Source organism: Astatotilapia calliptera, chromosome 2, assembly GCF_964374335.1.
Source record: "Astatotilapia calliptera chromosome 2, fAstCal68.1, whole genome shotgun sequence".
Classification (NCBI taxonomy): domain Eukaryota; kingdom Metazoa; phylum Chordata; class Actinopteri; order Cichliformes; family Cichlidae; genus Astatotilapia; species Astatotilapia calliptera.
Window position 1 is genome coordinate 7730904 of NC_137423.1, and position 15226 is coordinate 7746129.

The window sequence follows — 15226 nt, forward strand, 5'->3', positions numbered from 1 at the left end:
TGTAGACCTGCACCAGACTGGGAAGAGTGAATCTACAATAGGCAAGCAGCTTGGTGTGAAAAAATCAACTGTGGGAGCAATCATCAGAAAATGGAAGACATACAAGACCACTGATAATCTCCCTCGATCTGGGGCTCCACGCAAGATCTCATCCCGTGGGGTCAAAATGATCATGAGAACGGTGAGCAAAGATCCCAGAACCACACGGGGGGACCTGGTGAATGACCTGCAGAGAGCTGGGACCAAAGTAACAAAGGTCACCATCAGTAACACACTACAACGGCAGGGAATCAAATCCCGCAGTGCCAGACGTGTTCCGCTGCTGAAGCCAGTGCATGTCCAGGCCTGTCTGAAGTTTGCCAGAGAGCACATGGATGATACATGATCATGTGGTCAGATGAAACCAAAGTAGAACTTTTTGGTATAAACTCAACTCGTCGTGTTTGGAGGAAGAAGAATACTGAGTTGCATCCCAAGAACACCATACCTACTGTGAAGCATGGGGGTGGAAACATCATGCTATGGGGCTGTTTTTCTGCCAAGGGGACAGGACGACTGATCCGTGTTAAGGACAGAATGAATGGGGCCATGTATCGTGAGATTTTGAGCCAAAACCTCCTTCCATCAGTGAGAACTTTGAAGATGAAACGAGGCTAGGTCTCCCAACATGACAATGATCCAAAACACACCGCCCGGGCAACAAAGGAGTGGCTCCGTAAGAAGCATTAGAAAGTCCTGGAGTGGCCTAGCCAGTCTCCAGACCTCAACCCCATAGAAAATCTGTGGCGGGAGTTGAAAGTCTGTGTTGCTCGGCGACAGCCGCAAAACATCGCTGCTCTCGAGAAGATCTGCATGGAGGAATGGGCCAAAATACCAGCTACTGTGTGTGCAAACCTGGTAAAGACCTATAGTAAACGTTTGACCTCTGTTATTGCCAACAAAGGTTATGTTACAAAGTATTGAGTTGTATTTTTGTTATTGACCAAATACTTATTTTCCACCCTGATTTACGAATAAATTCTTTACAAATCCTACCATGTGGATTCATGGATTTTTTTTTTTTTTTCACATTCTGTCTCTCACAGTTGAAGTGTACCTGTGGTGCAAATTACTGACCTCTGTCATCATTTTAGGTGGGGGAACTTGCACAATCGGTGGCTGACTAAATACTTTTTTGCCCTACTGTATATACACACACGTGGCTACACGTGCACACATACACACACATGGTGCCTTATCTTACTTGCTAGCAAGTAAAAAACGGTTAAAGATGTTCGTCTTGCTTCCTTGTTGTTAACGGGAATGAGTTTCTAAACCAGCGGGGCCTGTGGAAGCGCAGACCCAACATTTTCTTTCTTTCTTTCTTTCTTTCTTTCTTTTTTTTTTTTTTTTTTTAATTTCTGGTTGTGAATTAGGCACGGAATAGCTAAACAGAAGGTGTTACTGACCACAAAGCCAGTTTTGTAAGGGCAACCACCAGCTTCTATGTCTACCCTTACTGTGGGACATCATGGGTGCACATGGCACCAGACATGCGTGGTTTTGCTAGTTCTGATATATGACCAAAACCTCAGATTGCTTGGCTCTCATGTTTTTGTGCTAAGCAATCAAGCCGCTTTAAAGGAAAGATCTACATTTGATTCAATAACATAATAGTAAATGGGCTGGTTTTTATATAGTGCTTTCTTACTCGAGCACTCAAAGTAAAAGTAATTTTCAGCTTCTTTTTTTTCATAATTGTTGAAATTCTAAATCATTGCTGAGGTGCATGTTGGATAGCTCTTTATTTAATTATTTATAAAAAATCACCAAGCTTTCACTAAGACTTTAGAGCAAAGTTCAAGATAAACCTAGTAAGTGATTTGTTGTCATAACTGAATATTAAATCTATAAGGTTGTGGATATGTAGCAACACATAGCAATATAATGGGCAAATATTGGCCACTTAGACAAATGTTGATAATTAGATATATAAACTCATTGAGTACAGCTTTTCAAGTAGATCATACTTGTCAGAGAGGTTTTTTTTGGGTCAGTTTTGGTGGCTCAACTGCTCCGTCTGCACTGCTCCCAAGTGGAGTACCACAAGGTTCTATTCTGAGTCCGATTCATTTCGTTTTATATTTAGTTCTTGTAGGATCAGTCCCAAAAAGATATGGCATCTCATCCACTTCTACGCTGATGGTTCCCAAATCTATTTGCCCCTGAAAGGAAATGATAGCAACTCATTAAGTCTTTTGTATTTTGATGACATTAAAGGCTGAACGGCTTTAATGTTTCTAAATTTGTTGAGATTTGTCTGGTGATCAGGTACTTCTCCATGTTCCAAAGACCAGACTTAAGAACAGGGGCGAGCTAGTAAAATATAACCTAATCTATGGAACAATTTGCCTCCACATATTAGGCTAATCCTCACTTTGCAGATATTTAAAGTAGAGATGGACCGATCCGATATTACGTATCGGTATCGGTCCGATACTGACCTAAATTACTGGATCGGATATCGGAGAAAAATAAAAAATGTAATCCGATCCATTAAATATCACGAAAGCACCTCACAAAACTTGCAACACGCCGTAACTCACCTCAGAACGTTAGCATGTCGGAGCAGTATGCATCACGTGATAGAGCGGCTGTGGCATGCGGGACCTGTGGTGGTCTGGATAGCATTTGGAGCTTCGCTAGCAACCCGGCATTTCATCTCCGACAAAGTTATCCCGAGAGAAGTAAAGCAAGTGTGTAAGTCCATCTCTGAATGTTTGTAAAGCATTCCTGCGTTAAGCTTAACAAGCGACTGCCTCTCCTGCTGCTACTTCAATCATGAAACTGCTTAACGATCAGCTGATCGGCTTTTCTGTCTCGAGTCCGTGTCTCTAGTTTGCTTTTGGCCCACTTTGCACCAGAAAGAGGAAACCAGCGGCTGAACAACAGCAGCACGTTTAAGCTTGATCAGCTGTTGTTAGAATGTATTTAATATTACTTTCTACTCGAGGATCTTTTTCTACGTAGCTGACGGCTGGTAACTGTGCAGGGGCGGATCTAGCAAAGTTTAGCCAGGGGGGCCGATAGGGCATTAACAGGGAAAAGGGGGCACAAAGACATACTTTTCTTTCTTATTCTCATTTAAAATGTCTAGCTTTTAATAAATAATTATCTGACACCCAAAGTTTTAATTTGATGTAAAATGAATAGAAGTCAATTACTGTATATAGTGACTATTAAGTCTAATATATATATACCCTAGTAAGCTATAGTACTTTTTACTTTGGGAAGGTACCATCTGTGCAGTCTGCAATTTTGTTGAAGAAAGATGTTGAATCTATTTAATATTTCTTGAAAAATAATTGATTTCTGTGCATTTTTTTTCACACTGCATCAAATTAAGGTTGATTACGTCGATTAAGCATCATGAGGTGGAGCGTGAGGGGTGGTTCCCTATTTTTTATTTATTTATTTTTGTTGTTGCTGGGAGTTGGAACCCTATTAGTTAGGTTGCTTAATATTTATGCTAAGTACTCTTTAAAATACCAGAATAGGGAGGATGGTGTAGGTTTAAGTTTATTAGATTGATCAGTATTGCTGAACTATGAAATATTTTTTTTTGCATACAGGTATAACAGAATAGCTTTAGTGTAGTTGTTGTTTTAAACTTGAGTATGAACTTATACAAAATGCAGCAAGATATTTAAAAAACAGTTTTGTTGATTAAAAAACACTATATCGGATTCATATCGGTATCGGCAGATATCCAAATTTATGATATCGGTATCGGACATAAAAAAGTGGTATCGTGCCATCTCTAATTTAAAGTACACGGTGTCTACTGGCAGCAGGAATAATGCACCATAGCACAAAGCACAGATCAGAATCAGAATCAGAATACTTTATTCATCCCGAGGGAAATTAGGGGTTACAGCATCTCAAACTGATTTTTTGAACAGGACAATGAGTTCATCATACTTAAAAATCATCTACACATACTAGATCTCAATCCAGAAGAGCACTGTTTTGGTAGAATGGGAGATTCTACCAAAATGTCCAGCTGACAAGCCTGCAGCAACTTTGTGTGCACATAGCATTTGTTAAAAGGAACATTTATGGGCAAAACCTCAAACCCTATATGTTATTATAACAGCAGTAAATGACTACCTGCTTCAGAGAGTTGTGCATTAAAAATTACACATTCACCACGTACGAATAGGTGGTTTGTGCATTTCCTATAACGTTTTCTCATAATTCTTATAAAGTAGTGCATTCCCTAGATTTTAAAAGAGCAAATGACTGGTCCAACATCCTGCACCATTCATATTTCTTAAAATAAAGTGCCATCTTCCTAGTTTGCTTCATCAAGAAAGGCATGACTGATTTTGTGTTACAATTTTAAATAGCAAGCTCCTGCAAGTGGCTGGTTTATTTGAACAGGTTTAAAATGAGATTGCATTTAAAGCACTGTATAAAAAACTGTCTTGTGCAGACTGAGGTTGTTTGTTACCAGATTCTGGTAAGCTGACCCTCTATGTTGATAAACTGTTGATTTACCTCTCTATATGGTGTATATATACACACATACAGGAAATGCTTTGGTTTCCTGTGCATGCGATGCAGCAGATCATTTACTCCTAACTGTTCAGCAGCCTTGTGAATGAAGTGGTGTGTTAGCCATTGGTTAGCCAACAGAAGGAATTGCCTGCATGCAGGGAATGTTTGCACCAGGATCAAGCTATGCAGTTGTATGTACAGCACCAGGTTTCCTACGTATGTCTTCTTTTTTATGCTACTAGTTTTGTATCATATGCACAGCAGTGTGAGATCTAACATTTTTAATTTAGTGCACCAAACCCTGATTGTAACTTGCATTGCTTTTAATTGTAATTTGACAGAGTTGCAGTAAATTGCAATTTTATTGTTCTGGTGAGGAAATTCTTCACTTCACATTTGCAGCTTCCAGTGAGTTTGGTTGACACTTTTGCTTTTGATTTAGTTAAGGAAGCAGTAAGACTGCTCTCCAAACTTGCTTGAAAACATAATGAGGGAAAATGCTTATCGAATATTGTGTCAATGCACTTTAAAGTCATGCATTTACCTGCATGTAAATGATTCTCCTTCTTGCTCTGCCAAGGATGTTTTGCACATGTATCGACATATATTTTATTTAGTAAATAGGCAAATTGTAGATTATCAAATGAAGTAATTGTCATGTCCTATGTAAATAAGAAGAAATCCTCCTTACTAATTTTATTTTAATTCAGATTTCATGACAGCTATGCTTAATGCGCGTCCACGTCAGGCAGTATTCTGTACACTGTTGGGTTTTTTTTTTCCAAATACATGGAGGTCCACACGCTGGTAGTCATTTTAATTTAGGTTTTTTTTTTTTTTTTTTAAGGTAGTTAACTTCGCATAAGTGTATCAGGGCCTAATGTTATTACGCTCTACAGAGTATGCCAGAGAAACCTGAAGACCTCCCAAACAGAAGCAGATTTACACAATGTAAGCCTTCTGTTTTTCTTTCTTTTCTTTTTCTTTTTTTTTTGTCTTCAGTCAGTCACTAAGGTAATAGTAGTAGGTTTAGAGATAAACAGGATATGCAACTCTCTTGATGTGGTTACACACAGTGAAAACATTTAAGACCTAAACTCTTAGAAGCTGCAACACCCATAACCGAGGTGCTTTGCACAAGGAAAAGTAATACATTCTGCATTTTTAAAAATAGTAGCTGGGTGAAGAAGTAAGCAGGCACCATATTGCATGTTTTAAAATTGTTTTCTGCTAAAAATCTTGATTAACTTGATATAATATTAGGTTCAGCAAATATCAGCAATACAGCCATGAGTATGAGAAAGTGACGTAATAGTGCACAAATAGCTTCTTCCGTGAAATGGGTGAAACACTTTGGAACATGGAACAATACCATGTAAAAGAAAAGCAAGTGTTTTCCCTCAGATTTTCGCTGATCTTTCAATTTAGCTCGTTTTTATATTAAGTGCCATCCACACTGCGGATCTGGTTGGAACATCCACTTACCCATTATAGGTAGAAAAAAAACAAGCAGTCCCAGTTTATTGGAATTTTATATCAATGCGATGATAAGAAAAGGAAGTCCTTTGAAAGAGGTTCATTGCTGGGGCACTGAAGCCCAAGCTGCAGTTAAAAAAATTGCTCAAGTGGTTTGTTTTTCAGTAGATGAAATTTACACCTGTACTTCAGGGTATGGTAAGACATAAGTAATTGACAAGTGTAAGAAATAAAAGCAACTTTCTTTTAAGGCAGAGATGGGCAATTCCAGGTCTCGAGGGCCGGTGTCCTGCAGGTTTTAGATGTGTCCTTGATTCCACACAGGTGATTTGAATGGCTGAATGACCTCCTTAACATGTCTTGAAGTGCTCCAAAGGCCTGGAAATGAACTAATCATTTTATTCAGTTGTGTTCACCCAGGGTGATATCTAAAACCTGCAGGACATCGGCCCTCAAGGCCTGGAGTTGCCCCCCCCCCCCCCCCGCTGTAAGGCAACTGAGAATGCCAATTAGACCATGACTGACATGGAATTTTCTAGGATGATATAGAGCGAATATTTATCAAAGTTAAAACTGTGTTGGAGTCATTTATATGAACACGATGTGGCTGGAAATACATAATTAAAAACTGATACTTCATTCCTAATTATTTTCACATATCTTGATGTGCACATGGATGCTACAATTGTCATTATAATTAGTTGTCATCAAATGTCTATGCGTGCATGCCTTTTGTGTGCTTGATATCGTATTGTGTTTATTCAACTATCAAACGTTACCCATAGACTGGACTATGTCTGGATTTGTTGTTGAGGAATTGCTCTCCATTCCTGTCCTGGATGAATGCATCATGCACTGATGGTCATTGGTTGTGACTGCCTCTGATATACATGTCCACTCAGTGCATTACAGGCATACTCAGCAGAAGCCACATCGGGAATAATACAGTCTAATATGTTTCCCTAGAACCTTGCGCGACTGTGGTTGTGCAGGGGCAATGATTGTTCTGCCACAGGGCTGAGCGCTGTCACAAGGATGAGACAAATACAAGTCGAGGGCACCTCATCTCGATATCTTGTTCTAGTCAGATTTCCAAGAAGAATAGTCACATCAGAGATGATGCTCTCAGAGACATGCAAGGCTGCAGCAAAAGCTCTTATATATTTTTTTCTATTCTGACACCACTGGTTTGAGAATGCAATAAACCGAACCAATTTTGATGGGTTCAAATGAGTTTGTATTCAGTTAGCAAATTACTAATTCTCTCATTGACTCACAGCAATCAACCGGAACTGAAAACTTCTCATGGAAATTGTTTGGGTTTTCTAAGAGATAGAAATGCTGTGCTGAGAAATGGATTTGAAACAAAGATTGAAAATGTATTTGACAAGATACAACTAATTTCCTATTTGACCTGTTAAATAAGTATCATTTTTAATACTTGAAAAGAAAATAGTTTTCATTCAAGGACTGCCTGGAGTCTAGAATGCATAGAAATCACTAAGTGCTGTGTTTTATCCATTCACATGCTCTGTCAGGCCTTAACTCAACTGTCTTCAGTTGCTGCTTATTTGTAAGACCCTTCAAGCTCATCCTCAGGATCTAAAAAACTGACTTTTTTGGGGTGAGTCAGGTGATTGACTTGGCTATAGAAGAATACCACATTTGTTTTCCATGAGAAACTCTTGGGTTGTTTTGCAGCTTGTTATTTGTCATGTTTTTATCCATCTGCACTGCAAAGCACTGTCTAATCAGTTTTCTAGCATTTGAGTGAGTGAGAGCAAAGAGCATTGATCTGTACACTTTAGAATTCACCGTGCTGCTTCTAGCAGTAGTGACATCATCAGTAAATGGTAGTGATGGAGTTGCATTGGCAGCCATACATGCCTATGCGATAATGTTGCCACCACCATATTTGACAGTTGGTGTAAAATGCTTGGATCAGTGAAGGAAAGAATTCACTTGAGTTGTCTTCTGTGGTCTTTCAGGGCTTTTCGTGTTACTGAGCTTGGTAGTGCATTCCTTTTTTAAAAGAATGTATCAGATTGTTGATTTGGTGAACAGTGAGGCAATGCAAGTTCAGTATTTGAAATTAACAAATCTGTTGCTGGAAAGTGGTTCAAAAGGATAACAATACCAATAATTGCGGAAATGCTTACTTTCAGTCCCAATAATCGACCAATCAGTAATATAAATGCAGCACACGATCAGATTATGTCAGCTGGAGGAGTCTATCAGAAAATACATCAAACTGCACTGGATAGGATTGAAGTGACTAAATCCTTTATTAGATAGATAAGTAAGCCTTCAAAGTTCAGTAGAGCAAAAACCCCTATACAGAGCTCTACATCTAAATATGGAGCATAGGTCAGATGAGTCATCATGTGGCCAAGTGCATGCATAACGTAGAGTGGCTCAAGCCTGAACCCTTAATCCTTATCGTAAGCTGAAACGGCTGCCAATCGATTAAAGACATTTCACTGGTTTGGTTGCCCACTTTAGAGGGAACGGCAACTGTAAAACAACATAACAGTGCTGTGGGTACTCACATCATCCTATAACTACAGTGTTTAAGTGGTCCAGGATGGCAATATTCCCACATCCATAAGACATGAAAATGGTTTGAGTATGTCAGGCCAAAAATATTTGTTTTGCTTTAATTAATCAAATTCAGATCTTCATTATCAAAAGTTATCGAGATGACTAGAATCTTTATGTCCATAGTTCCAAAATAGGACACAGTTCCCAGTATCTTAAGTGCTATTAGAATACATGTGTAATGACAATAAAGTTGAATCCTAATCCTTAACTAATCATATTTAAATATAGTTTAAAGAGTTTTTAAGCTGATGTCTCCTGCTTCTTTCATCGTACTCCTTATTTATTTTTGTACCCATTTAGGCAAGTAGTAAGGGCTTTAAGTACAAATAGTTAAGCAAAGTGGGAATGTACAGTATTTGTTCCAAAAATTACTCAATGACCTCAATGTGACTAGATTTTCCATCCCTAAACTTCTTGTGGACAGCCTGACTTAGTTTAGTTGCCCTTACCAATGAGGAAATGAAGACTCCCACACAGGCCAGAAACACTTATTCCATTCCCACATTAAGGGGAGAAATGTGACTCTATAACAAACTTTGTATCATGTCTTAAAATTCTTGCAAATATGCATTCAAATTTGATGAAGAAAATACATCAGAGCTCTTCTTTCGGAAGTTTCCATTTCAAACATCTACCCTCACTAATATAACATGTAATATGTTCAAATAATGCCAATAGATTGTTGTTAATACATTTATTACATTTTATTTAGAGCACCAACATACATAATTCATCCATACAGCATAAATAACATAAATAATAAATATATAAATAGAAAATAAAGAAATTTTACAGTCTAGATAAAACAGTCTTAATATTACTGACTGAGAACTTTGCAGTATTGTATTGTAGAAGTTAGATATAAATATATTCTAGCAGTGTTCAGAATGTCTACATCATTTAAACAGCTATAGACCTGAGATCGCTCCATTCGACATGCATAAATGTGGCTAATCACATAGAGTGACAGTTCTTTATACAGTATTGGTTGGTCACGTAATCTTATACGAGATGAGGTGTTGCTGTCCATTATTTGCTGCTTAACAGCTAATTTGGAATTTCCGCGTTTATTGTGTGAAGCAAAGTCAAGATGTCATCCACAAAACTAGTAAAATTCTTTTCAGGCCACAGCTCACATCTACATTTGCTGGAGTTGTGCTGTGTCTAGGAAGAAGAAAAGTCAGTTAAGTCTACTTGTTTAAATTTTCATCTTGTCAGCTTTTTTCACAGGCTATTAATACGTTGGTATAATATAGGGCAATACTTACCAAGTTCTTTGAGTTCAGTTGGCTAGCGATCCTATCCAGTGTATCGAGACCCTGGGGAATGCGTTTGTGTGGGTCTAAACATTCCTCGTTTGCCACTTTGTGAAGTTCTGTGATAACGCACTTCAGTGCCTCAAGGGAGCATTCTTTCTGTGTGTGACAGAGAAAGATTTTTCTGTTACTGCTCTGAGACAGGCTTGTGGCTGCAAATAGAGGCAGCCTCAGCTGTGTGAAATATCGACACCTGGCAAGCTCATTTCCTGTACTAGAGAACCTTTACATGTGGTTTATAAAAGCTTAACTAGCATATGGGGACTACCCAACATGACACCTTCTGTTCTGACTTCTTACTCCCTGATCAGCCTATCATCATCATCTTCTGTTTGGTACAGTGGCTATACAGCTTATTTTTATTTGTGACAGACAGAAGTCTCTGGCAGCACTACAATTTTCAAAAAATGTAAATGCAAGTTTTCAAATATAGTCTTACCTCTATATTTACAGGAGCATAGAATTCGGAACCGTCAATCTGTAAATATAGAAGAAAACATTGTATTTATTAGCACATAGCAGATACTTTACAAACCCCTTAAAAAAATCATCTTGACACTTACACAGCTGACGCTCTTAAAAAGGTTCGGATTCCAGTCCTCCACTGCTATTGAGCGTTTGGATAGAGGTTTCCCTTGAGTGTTCAAGCAAAAAACAGCAATAGTAACAATCCAAAAGGCAATCCTAATAAAGTGCTTCATATTCAGCTTGAAGTTTTGTCAGTGTGAAGAGCAAGTTGTTTAGAGAAGGTTTTGTGTTGGTTTACTTACCTCTGAGCTGTTATATAGTGCTAGGGTGGAAAGGGTGGGCTGAATTAGTTCTATATCGCCTAATGCACACAGCACTTTTTTTCCTTTAGATGACTCTTGGAATTTTTTTTTCTTCACCATTCTACTAGCACCGTGGTAAAATCCCTCAGTGGCCTATGGTAAAGCTCTTGTGAAACTAGGGTTGGCTGTCTATTTTGTGGTTCATAGGGTTTCTTGCTTTCTGTTTGCTTTGTGAACTCTGTTTAATGAATCCTTGCTATAAACTTGACATATTTTCTATCATAAACACAGCCCTGACATTTTAACTGGGTTTTCATGTTTTAGAAAACAAAACAAAAATAAATAAGGCTTTGGCTGTGAAAGCGGATCCATTTTGTGAACCACCAACTGCTGATTATTTATCATGATAAACAGGAATCGCCTCATTGTGGAGGTGTAAAAACTTATTAGTACTCATTAGATCATTTTGAGTGGGACAAGTAAAGATATTTGTATGCGGCATATTGTTAATAAAACAGTTCATATAAATGCAAGTTTACAATTAAAATTCACACACATATGTGGCACAATCATGTACTGCCAATGTTAATACTGAAAGCTCGTTGAGCAGCTAAGTGCTCTGTGTTTGTATTTTAGACGTGGTACAAGTGCATAGTTAAATAATCAGAGGTGCAGGGGACTTTCAGATATTTAATTTTTACCTATTTTTTATTTCATGAGGCAATCATATGGTCATCACTGTTAGGTTGATTTGTCACAGTGGTTTTGGGTTTAGTCAATTTTGTGTATTTGTGTGCAGGATTGATCAGTGCGTCCTACATTTGGAGCCAAGCATTTTTGATGTTTGGAAGAATTCTTTTCCACCGTGAGATAGGGGGAAACTTGACATTTAGCTTTGCGTCTTTGTAAAACTGCATATTCAATTAAAATAATAAGAAAAAAATCATTTAGTGTTCATAAGGAAATAACACAAACAAAGGCAGATATCCTTTCGTGATCCATAGTCTGCGGATATTTTTCGTGCTTTAGCAGGTGTATGTATCTTGTTATTCATTAATTAAGTCTGTTAATGTTTGCATAAATTCCTACCAGCTGTGACTTGTGCTTATTTATGCTGTTACTGTTACTTACATTAACGCAGGTCACAAAACTCTATGTAATAACTTTAAATGTACTCCGCTTTGTTTGAGAGGTGTTATGGGGTCGTTTCAAACCTACTCTAGTGTTGTAGAAGACATCCAAATATGCTCATTTGTTACCTAAAAATGGGAGACTGCTTAAGTGGTCCTTTTTTGATTGTTCAGTCTTTAAAAATCAGATAAAAGTGTGTTTGTGGGGTTTATCACCATAATGACTTAAAGGTCCACCAGCACCATGTGAAGTTAATATCTCCTTAAAATCCTGCGATGACTCACACTTTTCTTTTGAGTAAAAAGTGTGAACTCATACGGCCTTGTGGTACTGGATCATCCACCCCTCCCCCCCACGCCGCCACCGCCGCCTGCAGAATTTGTAGATTTACTGTGGTTTGAACTCTAGGAAATTAAAAAGTATACGTCACAAGTGTGCCAGACGCAGACCACACGCATTAAGTTTATCTTACTGATATTTTAAATTGATTGTTCCTTTTAGTTGCCCTTTGGAAAAAAAACAATCCAGAGCATATCAGTTCAGTCTTTTTTGATTGTAATTTGAATCTTTGGGGCGGGGGTCTTTTTAGTTAGTAGAAAAGGTGGAAAAACAGCATTTAGTACTTGGTACTGCACACTATTGGGGGGTAAAAGTTCCAACTGTGGGTTGCCAAAAGGTTTGCGTAATTAATTACCAGCCACCAGGGGAGCTATAGAGCAAATTATGTCTGTATTAACTGTTCATTCTGCTCACTGGCAGTTGAAAACATATGGAGTAAAAAGTTGGCATAAGACAACATGTTATGACAAAAATCATGGTAGAAAATCTGCGGCACTATTGATTTGCACATTTGAGAAATGATGCTGCTGAATGGCAACGGTAAAAGCTTGCTGGCCATCTTTTTTTTTTATAGGTGATGAAAAGAAAGCAGAGATGCTCCACAAATACACTGTGACTAAGAAAGGAGTTTTAAAAGTTTTTTACAGATTTTAGTAAATAGGGAACATTTCACTTCATTTCCGGTCACGTTGCTCCTGGGATAAAAATGATATGCTGTAAATTAGCAAAAAAGTGTCCCTGGCGCAAAAAATAGGTTCCATTATCAAAGCTGTGCTAATATTGAGATGTAAATTCACCGTTGACTCGACTTCTAGAAAGTCGCCTGGATGTCTTCATTTGACCTTCAACAAAAAGAAAGTTTGTAATCAGGCATTTTTTCATGTTATCCTTTTATCATAACAAAATGATAGAGAGAAAATATCCTCAGGATGAAGAGGAGGTTGAACATCAGAATAACTCTATCACCCTGGGGATCATTTCTAATCATATTTAGGAAACTGATTACACAATCAGCAGCTGAATTACCCCTGATAGAATGATATCAGGGGGCATAGAGGCCATAGTTGTGACAGTTGGACATGCTCACCATGGAACAAATAAGACAGTTTACATGTAGATGAATGTAAATATGTTAATATGTTGAAAAACAGTGTCTGCTAATACAAGTTTGTTCACATGGAGTGGACATCATGTTCACAGTCATTTAATGCCTAAATTATCTTTCAACATCTGTCTATCTACAGTTCAGTTTTTGCTGTCATATTGCACCTAGTAGTGACGTGCGAGATAATATTTTAGCAGCGTTTGGTGTAAAGTGTTTTTCCTGAACAACAACAGAATAAAGACAACGAAAGTGGAAAAACGTAACAGGGAATCCGTGAAGGGCTAACTCTTTGGTAAATGTTTAATTTTATTAAGTGGACCTAGGAGTAGATTATTTATTGTTTTATACTTTTATGATGATACTAAAGTTCTTTGTTTATACTCCTGACAGAAGAATGAGCCATGATACAAGTGACACAACTGATGTAGAAAACATTTTAATTATAGCATAACGGCCTTGAAACTGACTTAAATGTGACAAATGTTTGGAGATCAGTAAAGCTTGAGTGTGCTTTTGGGGGTGCCTCGGTTGACATTATTGCCTCACAGCGACAAGGTCCTGGGTTTGAATCTATGAATCTATGAGCTGGCTTGGGCCTTTCTGTGTGGAGTTCAGGTGTTCTTCCTGTGACTGTATGGGTTCTCTCTAGGTACTCCTGCTTGGGATAATTGTTCTAAATACCCTTTTGGTGTGAGTAGTTGTCTCTCTCTCTGTTAGCCTTGTGATAAACCTGTCTATATTGTACCCCATCCCTCACTTTGTGACAGCTGGTATAGGTTGCAGTTCCTCCGTGACCTCGAAGTGGATAAGCAGAAGCTGTCCGATGCTTGCAGTGTTAATAACAGGTGCCCCTTTTGTATAAAGGTATTTTAGTCGCTCAAGTCAAGTGGAGTTTTATTGTCAGCCCAACAATATACACTCAAGTATGCAGTGGCTCAAAATATCGTCCTCCTGGATCAAAGGTGCAAACTGTTAAAAAAAACAACAACAAAACAAACTAAAATATAGATATATAAAAACTAATAAACGAAGAAGTACAATAGCATTGTATTGAATAAATAAACATAGAAAAGAAAAAGAATAAATAGAATAGTACACGAAATAAATACAGTAGTAAACTGTAGGGCTGGGCGATATGGCCCAAAATTCATATCTCGATATTCTTTAGCTGGATGGCGATATACGATATATATCTCGATATTTTTTTAAAGCCATAAAGTAAGAACAAAAAGAGAGTTCTTAGTCAAAGCTGTGTCCCAAATCTCACACAGGCACTGTTATTAACATAGATATACATGAAAAAATTACTCAGAAATAAATTATCAGCATTTATTAAATAATAATGCTCCATAAATAAAACAAAACAATGTTGGTTTTGTGCATAACAAAAAGCTCACAGTCAAAATGTAAAATATAAAGACGCTGAGCATAATAACAACGACACAGATTTTGCAGCTGCTCTGTTCCCAAGTTCTGTGTGACTAACAGCCTGGAGTTTGAAATCCGCTCCGTAACCATGTCTCTTACAGGTGCCATTTGTGGTCCTTATACACACACAATACGGTAATATTACGTTGAAGCACAGTATGCATTACTCCGTGAGGCTCCTGACTACGGTAGCCGTAATGCTCCAACAATCCATCAAGCGGTGCGGCTTCGGAGCTTACCAAAGTCGTACTAAAACATTTTTTTGACAGATTGCTGAGCGCCGTGTGTATCACATGAAATCGGTTTGCGGTCAGTAAGCACAACCAGAATTCAAACATAAGGCGCACTGTCAATTTTTGAGAAAATGAAAGGATTTTAGTGTAAGCTTGCAGTCTGAAAGATACGGCATATGAGTTTTGTAAGGTGGCTTGTTTCGGGGCAGGAGGCTGGGAGACTTCGCGGTCTGGGATACAGCCCAAAGTTTCACACACTCTTCATTTTGCACTTCATGGCGCTGTTGT

At 38.1% G+C, this 15226-nt stretch overlaps 1 long non-coding RNA gene across 1 annotated transcript; it reads right to left on the reverse strand.

The window, feature by feature from the left end:
* Positions 1-9305: 9305 nt before the first annotated feature.
* On the reverse strand, positions 9306-10893 carry LOC145420459 (uncharacterized). Its single transcript, XR_013901771.1, has 4 exons — positions 10496-10893; positions 10372-10410; positions 9885-10031; positions 9306-9780 (listed from the first exon to the last, which is right to left on the reverse strand). It is a non-coding gene; the product is annotated as an uncharacterized LOC145420459 (long non-coding RNA).
* Between the last annotated feature and the right edge of the window lie 4333 nt (positions 10894-15226).